The sequence below is a fragment of the Leptonychotes weddellii genome, chromosome 9 (assembly GCF_054177405.1).
Source record: "Leptonychotes weddellii isolate Sample4059 chromosome 9, ASM5417740v2, whole genome shotgun sequence".
Classification (NCBI taxonomy): domain Eukaryota; kingdom Metazoa; phylum Chordata; class Mammalia; order Carnivora; family Phocidae; genus Leptonychotes; species Leptonychotes weddellii.
This window is the reverse complement of record NC_138377.1, coordinates 40,706,295-40,721,444: the sequence shown is the minus strand read 5'-3', so window position 1 is coordinate 40,721,444 and position 15,150 is coordinate 40,706,295. Positions and strand designations below refer to the sequence as shown.

Here is a 15,150-nt window from a genome sequence, read left to right as displayed (position 1 = left end):
AATATTTATGAAGCACCTACTTTGTTTGGGTTTCTACGCTGGATGCTGGGGATTCTGGGTTGGGAAAGACTGTATCCTGACCTTCCAAGAAGCTACAATTTAGAAGGAAACATAGAAGAATGAGTAAATGCAACAGTCAATGTCAAAAAGGGTAGAAATAATGTAATCGGCGGGGGGGGGGGGGTTGAAAAAATTAACTACTGAACCCAAATGGATAGTGAGTGCCAAAGTGTTGAACAGGGTCCAGGAGGCCCTCTGCTATTACAGGCAGTAACCCTTTGATTGCTAGATCACCAGCAGGTTCTGGGGGTCTCCAGGTCCTACGGAAGTATTTAATTACTTAGCAACCTGTCTGGTTGTACTGGAACACACAGCCGAGAGGTCCTACTGGGCTAGGACAGAAGCAAAAACAAGGTGAAAGCAGAAAGCATGGCTTGGTGACCAGAGAGAGTACTTGGGCTACACGTTACCAAAGCATGGAGTAAGAATCACCATGGGAAGCAGAGAGAACTCTAAGGCCTGACTTGGTGGGGGTGGGGGTGTACACTGTAGGGAATGGAGGCGGCAGAGACAGGGCTGGAGAGGCAGACAAAGCAAGAACGCCTCCAACGGGCTTTGTCCTGTGGGCGCTGGGAGACTGCTGAACAGTTTTAGGTAAAGGAGTAACAAGATTGTTAGGGCAGGAGTTTGGCAAATAGATTAGAGAAGTAAAGATGGTTTGAGTAAGAGCAGAGAGGGAAGATCAATATGAAGCTCTAAAGTAAGCACAAAAAAGTACTAGAAGGTGAAACCAACGGGAATAAGTGTTGGGTTTGGTGTAGGAAGCAGGAGTCAATACAGAAGGAGAACAAACGTTGTTGATGCAGAATTCCTTACACATGTCCTCACTGGGCTACTTCAGAAAGCTATGAATTTGTAAGTGACAAATTGTGACACCTAGAAAAAAAAATCATCATATCTACATCAAATGCGTGGCAATTATAAACGTAGCAGTTCAAAATAGGGACTGTCATTATCAAACTTTTTTTTTTGGTGGTGGGGGGGACGAGAACCTTTGGAAACACATCCTAATTTATACTACAGAACCTAAGCACCTAGAAGACATAGGGACAATTCCAATTTGAGTTTGTATTGAGTAGCCAAGACCAGATTTTGCTTCCTCTCTTCAATTTAACTGATCATCACTAAGAGCAACAATCTTCAAAAAGATCTCTAGAGAGAGAGACCTTTTAAAGCCTTTGTTATAGTCAAATTTATCTAAAAGGCATAACTTTTCATCGAGGGAACTGAAGACAAGGAAGGCTTCTTTCATACACTTGAATTAAACTTTTTTCCCCCTTTTCTTTGCAAGTATCAATAGCTTAAGACAGAAACAGCATATGGGAAACCTAGAAAACCATTTACACTCAGCAGATATGTCCAGCTGAATTACTGGCGCCCACCTCAGCAGAGGTTAAACATTCACAGGTGCAAGGAGAGACTTTGTTAAAACACTGCTTCCTATGACTTCATCTTACAGTGAAGGTTCATGTATATTCTATATCCCCATACCGTGCACCAGTGCCTTTGCCCTCCCCTAGTCATTTCAGCAGCCCTGTCTTCTCCACTCCCTTCCCCATTCCATTCCCCACCCTCGCCCCAAGGAAAGAATACTCAGCTCTCGCTCTGTCAGCACGCCACACTATATTCTGGAGCAGTCCAGAGTTATCAGGTTATTTCTCTCCCTGCTTAAGATGGTGATGTCATCGTTGTATATCTTAATCCTAACGGGCAGATACAGAGTCCATCCATACCCATTAGTCTTGTCTTGCCCCTGCAGATGCTGGCAAGACATCGTAGCCATGCCTCCCAGCCCTTCTCAACACAGCTTTCTGGGCAAACATTGCAAATTGGAAGGAGTAGACCCTCAAGGTAAAACCTGGTGACCATCACTGTATGTGGGATCCTGGTCATGTGCTCCCCCTCTTGTCTGTAGGTGCAGTTCTACCTTCACAGTTTCTTAAGCAGTAGGGCTTCAGGATCTATTAGGCAGGTTTGAAAAAAAAAAAAACTTTCCTAAAACTCAACTAGCAACTCCTTACCAACTAACTCCAAAATACACCAGGCTCCTACCTGTACAAACTTTAGTTTGTTCCTTCCTCTCCCCTTTTACTCTTCCATCCCCCCCACTACCTCCCCATTTTTTTCTCTCAGTAATGGTGGTGGTGGTCAAAGGTTCAAAAAAGAGACTTCTCAAAGAACCTAATGAATCTGTGAGGCAGTGGATGTTTGAAGAAACTTCCTGAACTCAGGTAAGGTCAATGCTTCATCTCAGAATGGCTTTTAAGTAAGCGTGCTTGTATCCATTTCAAAGAAATGCAAACAAAGCACTTCTTACCAGTTCTTGCCACTCCTCTGTGCCCTTGGGGTCCTCTTGTGCTACCTGCTGGTGCTGTGGACACAAGGCCTCTGGGCTTGCCTCCTGGGCCAAGATGGGAGGTACCAGAAGTGGAAGTGGGAGTAGGAACTCAAATATTCCCACCCAATATCTGGCTGCCCATCCCCTACCCACGTGGGACAATGGAGTCTGCAAGGAAGAGGAAGGAATGAGGAAGGAGGAGGGAGAAAAGGAGGGTGGTAGGCAAAGGAGGAGAAAAGGCCAGGAAGGTGGAGAAGGAAGGGAAGGAGAGAACACGGGTGGGGTAGAGAAAGAAAGAAAGAACATGAGGTGCTGTCCACAGATTTTCCTCACCTAATCCTCACAATATACCTGGGAAATACACATAATAATTATTACTCTTGTATGGTCCTTTCCTCTGTTGAGGGAATGGAGGCTAAGAAAGTTTAAGGAACTTGCCTCCGATCTCATAGCGAGCAAGTTAGGAAGCAAGGATTTGAACCCAGATAGTTTGAGTCCAGCGCCTGACATTCCTACAAGGAATAAAGGAAGAAAAGACAATCTAGAGATGATAAAATGAGCATTCTAGTGAAGTTTGAGCATCTTTGGAAGTAGGGAAACAGAGTTAATGCTATTTTTAAAAAGTCAAACGTATAAGGGCTTTGGAGATCCTCTAACCTGACTGGATTATTTTCAGAGGATGGAACCAAGGCTAATAGAGGCTAAAATATTCCTCTTTAGTAAAAAGAAGAGGGAAGTCCCTCTCCTCCCCACCCTAAGTACTGTCTTCATAAATGGACCTCTACGTAGTTGGGATGGGTGGCAGGTGGGGGAGGGTGAGTGGGCATCAAGGGAACAGGAAGAGGGTTGGGACGAGCTCTTGCAGTTGTTGCCCTCAAAGAGTTAATTGCAAGTGTCATGGTACCAGGAGCTTTCTCCTCGGCCTCCTGGGTGGGGGTCAGGGGAGGCCCTGGGGCGAATGCGTTCGGGTTCCTGCGGTTGACAGTGGATCAGACAATACCACCGGTCTGGCTAGCATGGATTGCTTGTGTTGGAGCGAGCGTGCCAGGGCAGGCATTCCATACAAGTGGTCATAGCATTCTGCATTCTTGGAAGGGATCATCACTTCACAGGAACGTGGATGCCTTTGTTATGTCTTATCTCCTCATCTGCAGTTGGAGCTTTTCCTTCCTTCTGCAGGTGCTCTCATTTCCTTCATTATTTGTTTATTAGAAAATCTTGTGGCCTTCCAAAGTCATTCTTGTGCTAAGGAAGGTCGAATGTGATAACATATTTGTGTTGGCCAAGAGTGAGGACATAGCAAATACCGAAAGTCACATAATCATGAGTATAACTGAAAGTGGTGCTTCACGGGTAAACAAAAGCTCCCTGCCCCCCACTGGGGGGGTGGTGGGGGGGTGGGGGGGTCACAAAATTTCAAAAGCACAGAGAGAAGGCTGTTGCTACAAACCTGGTTGCTTGAACGCTGTGGAAATTGTGGCTGGAACTATTTTTGAGGTTTAGTTCAGAGATGCTATGGGTCAAACAGCACTTAAGTCAAAAGAATGCTGGAGAAGATCTAGGCTGGACCAAGCTTTGCACGTGGGAAAGAAGTTCTCCATTCATTGACATCCCTGAAGCCTAGAGGAAAGACAAAGCAAAACTGAGTGGTGGGCCAGACAAGAACCTACTTTAATTCATGTCTCCAAGAACTAAAGGAATATAAAAGCAGACCAACAGAGACACCACGCAATCTCTCAGGCCAGGCACTGTTCAGATGACTTTCTTCTTTCTCACACATCCTCTACATATTACGGTGACAGTAAAAGCCCACGTTTCTGTGCAATTATAGGGATCTTATGTTGCTAGAGTCCAAGAATCTCAGTGTAAACATCGATTTTTATCATTGCTTTACCATGAAATTTTTTTAAAAATTGAAATAAATTACTGTCATATGAAAATATCTTTCTTGAAATTCTAACCTTTTATCTATTGACCCCAGTACATTAAGGGCCATTCATCTGAGTACTATTTTTTATAACCTGACTTGCTGCCAAATATACTTAAGATAAGAGTAAAGGTCACATAAAATATGCATTATAATAAACAAAAGGATGGTGAAGAAAAATAAGGAAAAGGGGAAATAAGGAACAGGGCATAAATTGTAAGCAGGAAGGTGGCCAATGCACAAAGTATATACCGTGAAGTCCTACACATCTGCTAAGGGTCAGCCACGATTTATTTCAATGCTTTCCAGCTGCCAGCAAGAGCAGGAGAATATGAATGGGGACTCAGCTGAGAGGGTCCAGGCACTAAGAACAAACTGACCATTTCAGAGAAGCAATGTCGTTTGCAAGAGTGAGACCCCAACACTCCTCCCGGGAAGCCTCAAAGAAGTAGACCCTGTGTCATGTAACAAGCACTGTCCTGAATTCATCCATCCATCCATCCATTCATTCATTCATTCATTCATTCATCGAATCTCTGCTGAGCCCCTACTAAGGGGCCAGGCCATGGGTGGGGAGCTGGGACCACAGATGGGAGCAAACAGAATGGTCCTGCCCTCTCAGCAGTGAAAGTCTCCTGGAAGAGAAAGACATTTACCAAGTCATCACAGAAATTCATATACATAGACAGCCATGGCAAGGGCCACAAGGAAGGGGCGGCAAGCTGGAAGAGCATCTAATGAAGAGATTCTGACCTCACAATGGTCTTCGGGGAAACCTAGCATTGGGCTTCGTTGGAGTCAATGTCTCACCTCCCATATTATTTTGAGAGAAAAACACAGAAAGTTTGGATTATGCAAGGCTCAAATTAAGTAGTGTCTGTGAAAGGCTTTGAAAATTACAAAGCACTATGTAAATATAAGGTATTTGGGTTGGGCGCCTGGGTGGCTCAGTTGGTTAAGCGACTGCCTTCGGCTCAGGTCATGATCCTGGAGTCCCGGGATCGAGTCCCGCATCGGGCTCCCTGCTCAGCTGGGGGTCTGCTTCTCCCTCTGCCCTCTTCCCTCTCGTGCTCGCTGTCTCTCATTCTCTCTCTCAGATAAATAAATAAAAAATCTTTAAAAAAAAAAAAGGTATTTGGGTTTTTTTTAATTTTTAAAACACTTTACTGGAATAGAATGTATATAACATAATATTAGCATGTTTCAAGCAAAAATTTCAAGTGGCTTTTGTGTGTGTGTGTGTGTTCATTTGAGTATTGTTGACACACCATGTTACATTAGTTTCAGATGTACAACACAGTGATTTGATAGGTCTATACGTTATGTTATGTTCACCGTGAGTGTAGCTATCATCTGTCCCCATACAACACCATTGATTATATTCCCTGTGCTGCACCTTCTATTCCCGTGAGTTTTTCATCCATAACTGGAAGCCTGTACCTCCCACTCCCCTTTAAATACAAAGTATTTGAATTAGGAAAAAAAACTGTTCTCTATAGCTTATGAAGAAGTAACTGAATAAGTAGAATGCTATATAATTCTGATTAACTATACTTAATTATGGTAATTTAGCCATTATAATTTGGTATTTCTACATAAGTAAAATAATTATATAAATGTTTCCTAAGCAGTGCAAAGCAACCATAATTCAGCTTTTTAATCACCTTGACCATGGATTTAGAAGTATGACAATAATACTTGCTATAATGTGGTTACAAACTAAATCAGCTTCTAATTTTTAAACTGTAAACTGATACATCAGTTTAATTTATTTCTATTTTGTCACACTAATAAATCCTATATATTCAAAAATGGTTCCTACAATAGCGAAGAGCTCCAAGTTATATGATTTTACCAAAAACATTACTTGAACAAAATTAAAACTATTTTTTCTCTATTCCATCTTCCACTTACTAACAATGACCTGCCTTTTCTAAAGTTACAGAGTTCAAGTGTCTGAAATTTGCCTAGTGCTTTTACAGTTTTGGGGGTCTCTTCAGAGTCACTACAGAATTTATGCCATTCTGTGAAGTAGGCAATGCAGAAAAGTGAGCCTCAGAAAGGTTAAGTGTCAAGGTCAAATAGCTGGTAAGTAGCGAAGCCAAGAAGGAGGTGCCACCTGAGCTTTGAGAGGAAGATCCTTCCACCGTACCACTCTGTAAATCACCTACAAAATTACCTAGAAAGGATATTATCCATAAGACATATACATTTGCTCCAACCACAGGAGTAAAAGACGGAAGCTGGGACAGTCTCCCCTAAGTACAGACTTCACTGACGTCTAGCATGAAGTACTTGGATTAGAGTCCTTTCACAGAAAAGCAGGATTAAGGATTTTGTTTGGTGGCTGACGTGCATTCTGAAGTGCTTTGTGCATCATCTGCTTGGCCACAGCAGCTTCACCAAAGTCTCACCCAGATCTCTGTCACATGCTGTGAGAAAGTAAGCACCAGTCACACCATCCTCGGCTCATCTCCCCAGGAGTAATGTGTGATTCCTACCTCCGCACCAGATAAAACAGCCCCTTGCATCGTTATGTCTTTTCCTTTCCACTAAAACTCCCTGGGAATGCCTTCACCATGACCCAAATGTACGGGGGTTGGTCACAGGCTGGAAAAGAAAATGAAAAGAGAGACGTAGCACAGTGAAAATAGTAGGCATGTATACATCAGTCTCTCTGTCACATATGCAGCCTCTAGTCATTTTGTTGGGGTTTTCATATTTGTCTACTTTGTTTGTAAACAGAACGAGAGAATAACAAAATCACAGAGAACCAAAAGTCTTGAGTGAAAAGCCAAATAGTTCCAGTCTCTTCTTGTTGCATCTGTTCCTTCCTGCAGATAGGCAGGAACTTCGTCAGATATTTCAAACCCGCAGGTAGATGGAAGGAAATCTTCCACACTGACCGAGCGGGGGACCCGGTGGGGCCTCACCTGCCCCGCAGAATCAATGCAGAGATTGCTTTCAGACTTCAGCTACAGAGATGCTCCAAGCCACCAACTTCAGGGCTGGCTTTTGTAGAAGTGACAAAAGGATAGGGTCTCGAGGGAAGATTTGGGGGTGTCTTTTCATTTCTATGGATCCCACTTGTCACCAAAGATTTCTTTTTTAACGTTGTACGAGGCACTGAGCTAGATGCTGAAGGGAATCCTTAGAAACCAAAAAACAGTGAGGCCCCCTGGGTGGCTCAGTGGGTTAGGCATCTGGTTCTTGATTTCAGCTCAGGTTCTCGAGATTAAGCCCAAGTTGGGCTCTGCACCGGCCATGGAGCCGCCTTAGGGCTCTCTCTCTGCCCCACTCCCTCCACTTGTGCCCTTAGGTGCTCTCTTTCTCTAAAAAATTTAAAAAAAAATTGAAAATAAATAAAAAGTCTTTAAAGAAACAGAAAACAGTGTCTACCCTCAGAGAGAACAGTCTTGCCCTTTAACATCTGTCCTAAAATCTCCAAAGGGAGAGTCCAGAGGTCCTCTTGAGAGCTAGCAATTCTCAGACGTGACCCTGCTTCTAGCTCATCGTAAACAACAGTAATGACAGCCACGTGGCATAATCTCCTCCTTCCTTTCTATTTTTCTTTTTCTAGGTGATCCTAAGGGATTGGGGGTTACTCCTGATAGGATTTATAGAGGAAAAGAGAGTTTCTATATGGGACCCTTCAGGGAGGGGAGAAAAAAGCCTTGTTATATTTCTTTCCCTTTAACAGTGGTTAAGGGTGTTGGCTTGAAAATGAGTCACATGCGGGTTTGAATCCCCGTTCTACGGCTCTCTAGCTGTGTAAATTTGGACAAGTTTCTTAAGCTCTCAGGAATTCTCCTCTGTAAAATGGAATAAGAATCAAAGTAGAGTCAGTGGTTGTAGAGAAGAAACGAGATGCTCCAAGTGAGCGCCCAGCAGGGTCTGACCAGAGCACGTGATCGATTGACGTCATCAGCATCATCATCCTCATCTGCCCCGTGCAATCTCCACTCGCTCACCTGACGCTGCTAAGCCCCAAACACAGCCTGTAGCGCTACCAACCACTACATCGACTCCTTCCTATAAGGCCATTTCTCAAGCACAGCTCATGCACTTTTGAAAATGGGTCTGAGAAGTCCATATTTTCCCTCAAAGAATCTAGAGAGTCTACATATTCTCTGCCCTCCCTGCTACCACGTTCTAGCTGGAAACACGCTTTCTTACGATCCGTGTTAAGAATGATACGTTGGAAGTCATTGTAATATTGGATTAGAGATTATAAGGCACTTCCACATCTGCTGTTTCATGCGATTCTTGCAACAATTCTCTGAAGTAAGGAATTCTCCTTACCATGTGCAGAGAGATTTCATGACTTGCCCAAAGTCACACTGCTGGCAAATTGCAGAGCAGGAATTGAACCCAGGTGACCCCGAACAGAGCTTTTCCATAACAGCCTGAGGGGTCAGAGATGGGCTTCTCAGGTTCTTCATCTGCAGGAGGGCCCACTGCATACAAATGCTCGCGTAAACCCCTGGGTCCCTAATGAACCCGTTAGAATCCAGGTGTTGCAGGCCCTGCTTATAAAACAGACCTATTTCTCTTGAGTAAGCGAGTAAGGCATCTCCCCAGAAATGCATTTCACTGTCCCCTCCAACCCAGGCCCCATCCACATGGAATGCCTGGAAGAGCTAAGTAAACAGATTTAACTGACTTAAATGTTTTCCTTGCCAAACATTATAAAATGAAGTAATGGGTAACCTGCATTAATTCTGCTGGATTCTCAGACTTTCCTTTCTCCCCCTGAGGAATGGAAAATTATTTGAACGAGATGGGAAACCAGCTTTTCCTCTCTCTCTCTTTCAAAACTTCTCAAAACACATTACTATGCAACTGGAAGCCATTCAATTTAACTAAGTCATTAAGTTAAATCATCTGCACACATTTTCTTAGAAGGATGAGTTTGCATGGTGGACTGATTTCATAGAACAGTTGCATGTAAACATCTCCAGGGAAAACCAGATGTTGGTGACACACCAGTACCTAGTTAGTCCTACAAAGAGCATGGCACTGGTTCTGGACATCATCTTTCCAGGAATCCTGCAACCCGGGGTGGAACTTCACTCCGGAGCCCAGCTGGTGGGCAGGTTTTTTTTCCCCCCCTCCTCCACCAATGCTCTTTGCTCAGCGCTCTATAGCACTGAGAGCAAAGAAGTCAAGCCAGGCCACCCAGTGTTGCCCAGCGAAGATCTCTGGAAATCCCAGGCCTGAAATTCAACAGAGCCATAAGGTCCCCTCAAGGGATGGGAGAATAAAACCCCTGGACCCACCGCTTGTTCCTTGCTCCGATACATCACTCAGGGAGGTGGGCCTGGAGAACAGAGGGCCCACTGGGAACAAAGGCTGAGTAATTATGGGTCCCCAAAGACACAGGCCTGGAGAGCCTTCAAAACAAAGGGAAGAAGGGAAGGGAGGAAGATGTGGCTAAAAAGACCCTGGCCAAGAACTCAGAAATGAAGTTAATTACTTATTACATGTTTTACTATAGTAAAGACTTTATGTATCTCTGTGTGTTATATAGATCACAATAAACATACAACACAAAGGAGGGGCAAACCGTAAGGACTTAGTCTAATTAGTGAAAAAACATTAAACAGCTGACCCTGTAAATATTCGCCTTAAAATCTAAAACTTAAAAAACATGTTACAAATATCTTCCAGGGTCTGCCAGGCTAGAACAATAGGCCACCAATAAAGCATTCCTTTACCACTGTTTGCAATTGAGTAGGGGAGGACAGCGTTTCCAATACAGGATGGCCTCCGTATCTGGAAGCAATAAGCAATGTGTTAAGGTTTAAAGGTACGTTAAGAACTCAGATGCCCTGGGAACCAAATAGGGTTCCAGAAAATTGAGCGATGTCAAGATTTTTCAGCGGTGGCAATTTCCACCCTTACATTAAAGGCCTGGTAACACCATGTTTTAAAGGTTCGATATCCACTGTGATGCATAAAAAAGAAGCCAATAAAGTTAACAAATCTAGAGGTCTAGTACTGCGGATGAAAGAGAAGTAGAAGCCGTCAGCTCCACTCTGAAGGAGCTTCCAAGAATACTAAAGCAAGCCTAGGAAAATTATATCCTGCCTCTCATGATGTACCTCTCCAGCCCCAAGTCCCCAGTTCTCAGTTCCTGACCTGTGTGTGAAGATCACCGAAAGCAAATCGGCGTTATTTCCGCCTTCCTCTCTGTATTGTCAATAACGACTTCGGCTTGGTGAGGCAATATGCTTTCTCCCCCATTCTTTTCACTTCTAGTAGAGATTCCAATAAATGGAGGAAAGCCCACATATGTTAAAATAAGTCACAACTCAGAAAAACAAGATGCCTAAGGAATAAAATAAAACAAACAGATCCTGATTGACCAAAGATGCCATGAGTATCCAAAGCAGCAAAGGAGACTCTTTCTTATAAGAAACTTACATTTTCAGACATCTTGCAGCAGAAGACTCAGTCGGGTACAGCAACTTTGCTTGGCCATATACAGTATGATTTCAGATCCGTGTCCCTTGCCTAGATGCGGAGATTCAGATGAATTAAGCTGCACAGTAAAGGTAGTCATTCATACCTGCAAAATTTAAGGGGGGGGGCATGCATACCCAGAGAAAGTTATAATTTTAACTCAAGGTCAATGTCTTTGACAACTAAAATAATAACAACAATTGCTCACCTTTATTGCAAAGGCCAGAGTCTGTAACAAGATTTCAAAAAGAAAAAGAGGAAGCAAAAAGAGGAGGAGAAGGAGGAGGGAGAAAATGATTTTTTAGTTTGACTTTGTGCCAAGCCCTGTTTTATGTGTTTGGCTCCTCTGAGGGCAGATAGTTAAATTTTAGAACTATTCTTATTTTACAGATGAGGACACTGAGATTTGGAAAATGGGGCTAACTTGCCCATAGTGGCCACACTAGGAAGCAACTTCCTCTCCCTTTAAGTGGGGTTCCCTGACCCCCGTTATCTGGCTGCTTCTGCCACCACCCACGGGTACTGTGACAAACTGCCCTTCCTCCAAAGGTACACAGGCTCTTTGACATGTCTGCCTCCCTCCCTCAGCTGCTCTCCTCTCTTGAAATGCCAGTCATATGATTCCCTCCCTCACCACCCCTCAGGCCTTTGCTCTCTGCTGTGCCAGGCACCACGACCCCAAGCTAGGCTTTCTCCCAGGGGACCGATCTTCAGGCCTCCTCACTCTCTCCTTGGCTGAGACACACATAACAAAGGCCAAGACCAGAGGAAGGGGTAGTTGCTAGGAATGCCTGGGCAAGACATCAAAGCGTGGTCCATGAGGCCAAAGAGAAGTCAGGGGCATGGCCAGAGGAGCGCAGAAAACCTCAGAGAGAATTCACAGACACCACTGCTGCCCCGCTCTCCTAAGTGGTCTGCAGAAAACAGCTGAGCCGCTTATTTTTTAAAGGAAGGACGAGGGAGAGGGAGGGCAAACAAAGAAAAAGAAGAAAAGAAGGAAGGAATGAAGGAGTGAGGGAAAGAAGGAAGGAGGCGGAGAAAGGTTTTCCAGGCCCCACCTCTGGACATTGGTCACCAGGTTTGAGGTAAGACCTGGGATCTGAACTGCTACCAGCCAAGTCTGAGACCCAATGCAAGTGGACCCAATGCAGGGAGTTCCAAAGTCCTCAGACAAATCAGAGATCAAAGCTTGAGAAAATTACCAAGGAGACAAAATATTAGAACCATAGCAGGCCTGTGATCTTCCGGGACACTGATCTCTTAGTCCACTCCGTCTAAAGGCCCAGGGCCCCGGGGTCTTGCCATTGCTTGATTCATGATCCCACCCACTTCGACAGTTGTCAGTTTGGGTAGTGCAGAAGCTCCAAGAGGAGGCTGTGGTGGAAGGCTGCCTCTCGTGAGGACAAGGATGTCACAACAGTTTTCCAAGCTCCAGGCCAACGCCCCTCCCAAGCCACCAGATGTTGCAACTGGACTCATGCCTGCAAGAGTCCAGCACGGGCTGGAACTGGGTTCTCGGACTCCCCATTCATCTCGTGGAGCAGAGGAGGATGGAACATGGGATCCTGTTGGCAGTGGGTGGGAGGGGTTGCAGAGCAGACCGATGCTAACCTCCGTATGTGAGTTTCAAGTGGCTCAGAGTAAAAAGCAAGCATGCAAGCTAAAGCACTCTGTGCTCTTCCTTCAGCTTGCTTTCTTTAAGGCAGGTTTTCTGCTTGTATCTTCCCCAGTTCTTTATCTTAAATTGGAACTGTCTGAGCACCGTCTTTGAGAGTAACGCCGCGTCAGTTCTTGTCCTCACTGAGGGAACAAAACACCACCATCTGTGTGTGGTGTGTGAATTCAGCATTTGGATGTTTCTCCTGGCCTGGGTCACCAAAGACCTGCTGGAGTTCTTGGGAATGTTTCATCAGCCTCCCAACAGCTTAGGTTCATAAGCAAATAAATCCAATTCATTAGATCAGCCAGGCACGAGACACCCCAGGGAAATCGCTACTATGTACATGGAACAATTGCCTGGCATTTTCTGGGACTCGTCTGTTTACTTCAGCCCTCTATTTGCCTCTCTGCTTTTTTTCCACTTCAGGTGGAGCCTCATATCAGACATCTGGAGCAAGTTTAAAATTTAGGGAGGCACCTCCTCAGAGATACAAAATAACTAGACTTTATTTCTTGCTAACTTAGATAGCAGGAGACTCACGTCACAGGTCCAACTTCTGGACCTCTTGAACTTGCCAATTCAAGTTCTCTAAGGGAGCTCAGGACTCTGGTGAGGCTGTCCTCTCCTTTACTGATCCATTCCTCAGGTGCTGCTCTGGTGTGAATCTTCAAGTCTCCCTGTACTAAACCCTGGGTGATGGGTAATTGTCCTTTCTGCTCTGGGCCTCCCTCTGGGGACTGAGCCCCGGAGTATGCGGTTTGCAAGGACCCCTTCTTAGGCACCCACTAGGACCTCACCCCCCATTGTGTCTCCAATCCTTCCTTCCTCACTGTTAGATGAAGTCATATTTCCTTTAGAGCTGGAAACCGGCCATCGTTCCCAATTCTGTGGCTCGTGGTAAAGGCCGTGCTCTCAGTCCACCAGGCTTTTGATATTAAAAGCAAAGTGTCTGGAATTCAAAACCATTATTTTCCCCTGTAAGGGCCCATTCTGAAATGAAAGCTGGGACAGCTTGGGTATGAAATATAGAACTCTTTTTTTTTTTTTTTTCAGCAGACAGTTATTGAGGGCCTGCTCTATTCCATTCACAGGATTAGGTGTGCACACGTGAACCAAACAGATCCCTGCCTATCTGTTCAACGTGTGGTCCAGGGATCAGCAGCACGGGCATCATCTGGAAAATAGCCAAGACAGAGCATCTCAGATCTCACCCCAAGTGTACTGCGTCTTAACAAGACGCCTAGCAGATTCCCGTGCATATGCACATTGGAGGGGCACTGGCCTCTTGTGTTCACTAGCTCACAGTATATACCTATATTTGACAGATGTGAAAAAGAAGCCCCCAAATAGGTCAGAACTCCACCTGGAAGCACCAGGTTTGGAGAAGACACCAAAGCTTCCCCACCACCCCACCTTTCCCTGCCGCATCATGCCTTGGTGCATTATTCTCTGGAGGGTCTACACATTTCAGTGTCAGGTCCTAAGCAAACCCAGGTCCCAGACCCCCATTCTTGCTCCATCCCTCTCCAGTTCTATTAAACACAGGGCTGTGTGCAGAACAGAAAGCTATGGAAGGCTCTGTTGGCGCCAACTGAGGCCCGATGTAGCATCTGTAAAGGAAGTGCTTTCCAAAGCCTATTTTAAATGTGTTTATTTATTTCTAATCCATAAACATTTTGAGTGCTCACCACATGCAAAGCCCTAGGCTGGATGAATCAGGGAACACAAAGTGGAATATAACAACCTCGGAACATACCCTAAGCTTGCAATCTGGGTTGGGGAAACAGATACTATTAATGTATAATTTGGGGTGGCTTTAATGGAGATTACATTGAGTTTTATTTACTTTACCACGGAGTAAACACTTAAAATATTTATCCCTAAAGGTACCATTAGGTCAATCAGTCAGTCACATTGGACTGTCAATACAAATATTGAGAATCAGTTTTGCAGTTAAACCAAGCTGGAGTATAACTTTTAGAAAAGAAAATTATTCACCATGATCAAAATATTTGTTAGGAATATTTCAGTAAGCTGATGCATTCTGAATGGAAGAAAGACTACTTATTACTAAATCCAGTGGGTTCTGTTGTTGGTTTTGTTGTTCGTGGGGTTGGAAATGGGATATATTCTGGCTAATCTAATATTCTGATAAACCGAGAGTTATTATATAGGAAGTGTGAAAACAAAGTCAATGAGATTGAATCCACAAAAATATATACATATATGGAATCCAGGTTCAGAATTTTTTTTTTTTTAATGTAGGCTCCACACCTGGCGTGGGGCCCAACGTGGGGCTTGAACTCATGACACTAAGATCAAGACCTGAGTTGAGATCAAGAGTCAGATGCTCAACTGACTGAGCCACCCAGGCATCCCCAGGTTGAGAATATTTTATTCATAGTTTATATATCATATTGAAGAGCAAAAATCCATAATCCTAAACCTGTCTTGACTATCATCCTCTTTTAATACATTTCTTAAAGCATTTTGAAACATTATAATATTTCAGGATCTTTTTAAAAAATATTAAATATAACTAAAATAATCTTATTTTTTTAATGATTTATCTGTCAGTTATTTGGAGTCTAGAAACTGAGAGCTTACTATATTTAACTGCAACCTACCAATAAGAAACTAATATTTTGGTGACCAATAACTATACAAATGCCAGAAGCAGACTATATTCCAAATGAAAAA

The 15,150-nt window shown here is 44.0% G+C and overlaps 1 long non-coding RNA gene across 1 annotated transcript in view; it reads right to left on the bottom strand.

Moving 5' to 3' along the window:
- LOC115937421 (uncharacterized) overlaps positions 1-10,891 on the bottom strand; it is a 28,934-nt gene extending 18,043 nt beyond the window's left edge. Inside the window, exons 1-2 of the long non-coding RNA XR_004072720.2 lie at positions 10,752-10,891; positions 3,849-4,018 (exon numbers count right to left, since the gene is read on the bottom strand). This is a non-coding gene — a long non-coding RNA (uncharacterized LOC115937421). The remainder of the gene's footprint in view (positions 1-3,848; positions 4,019-10,751) is intronic.
- Between the last annotated feature and the right edge of the window lie 4,259 nt (positions 10,892-15,150).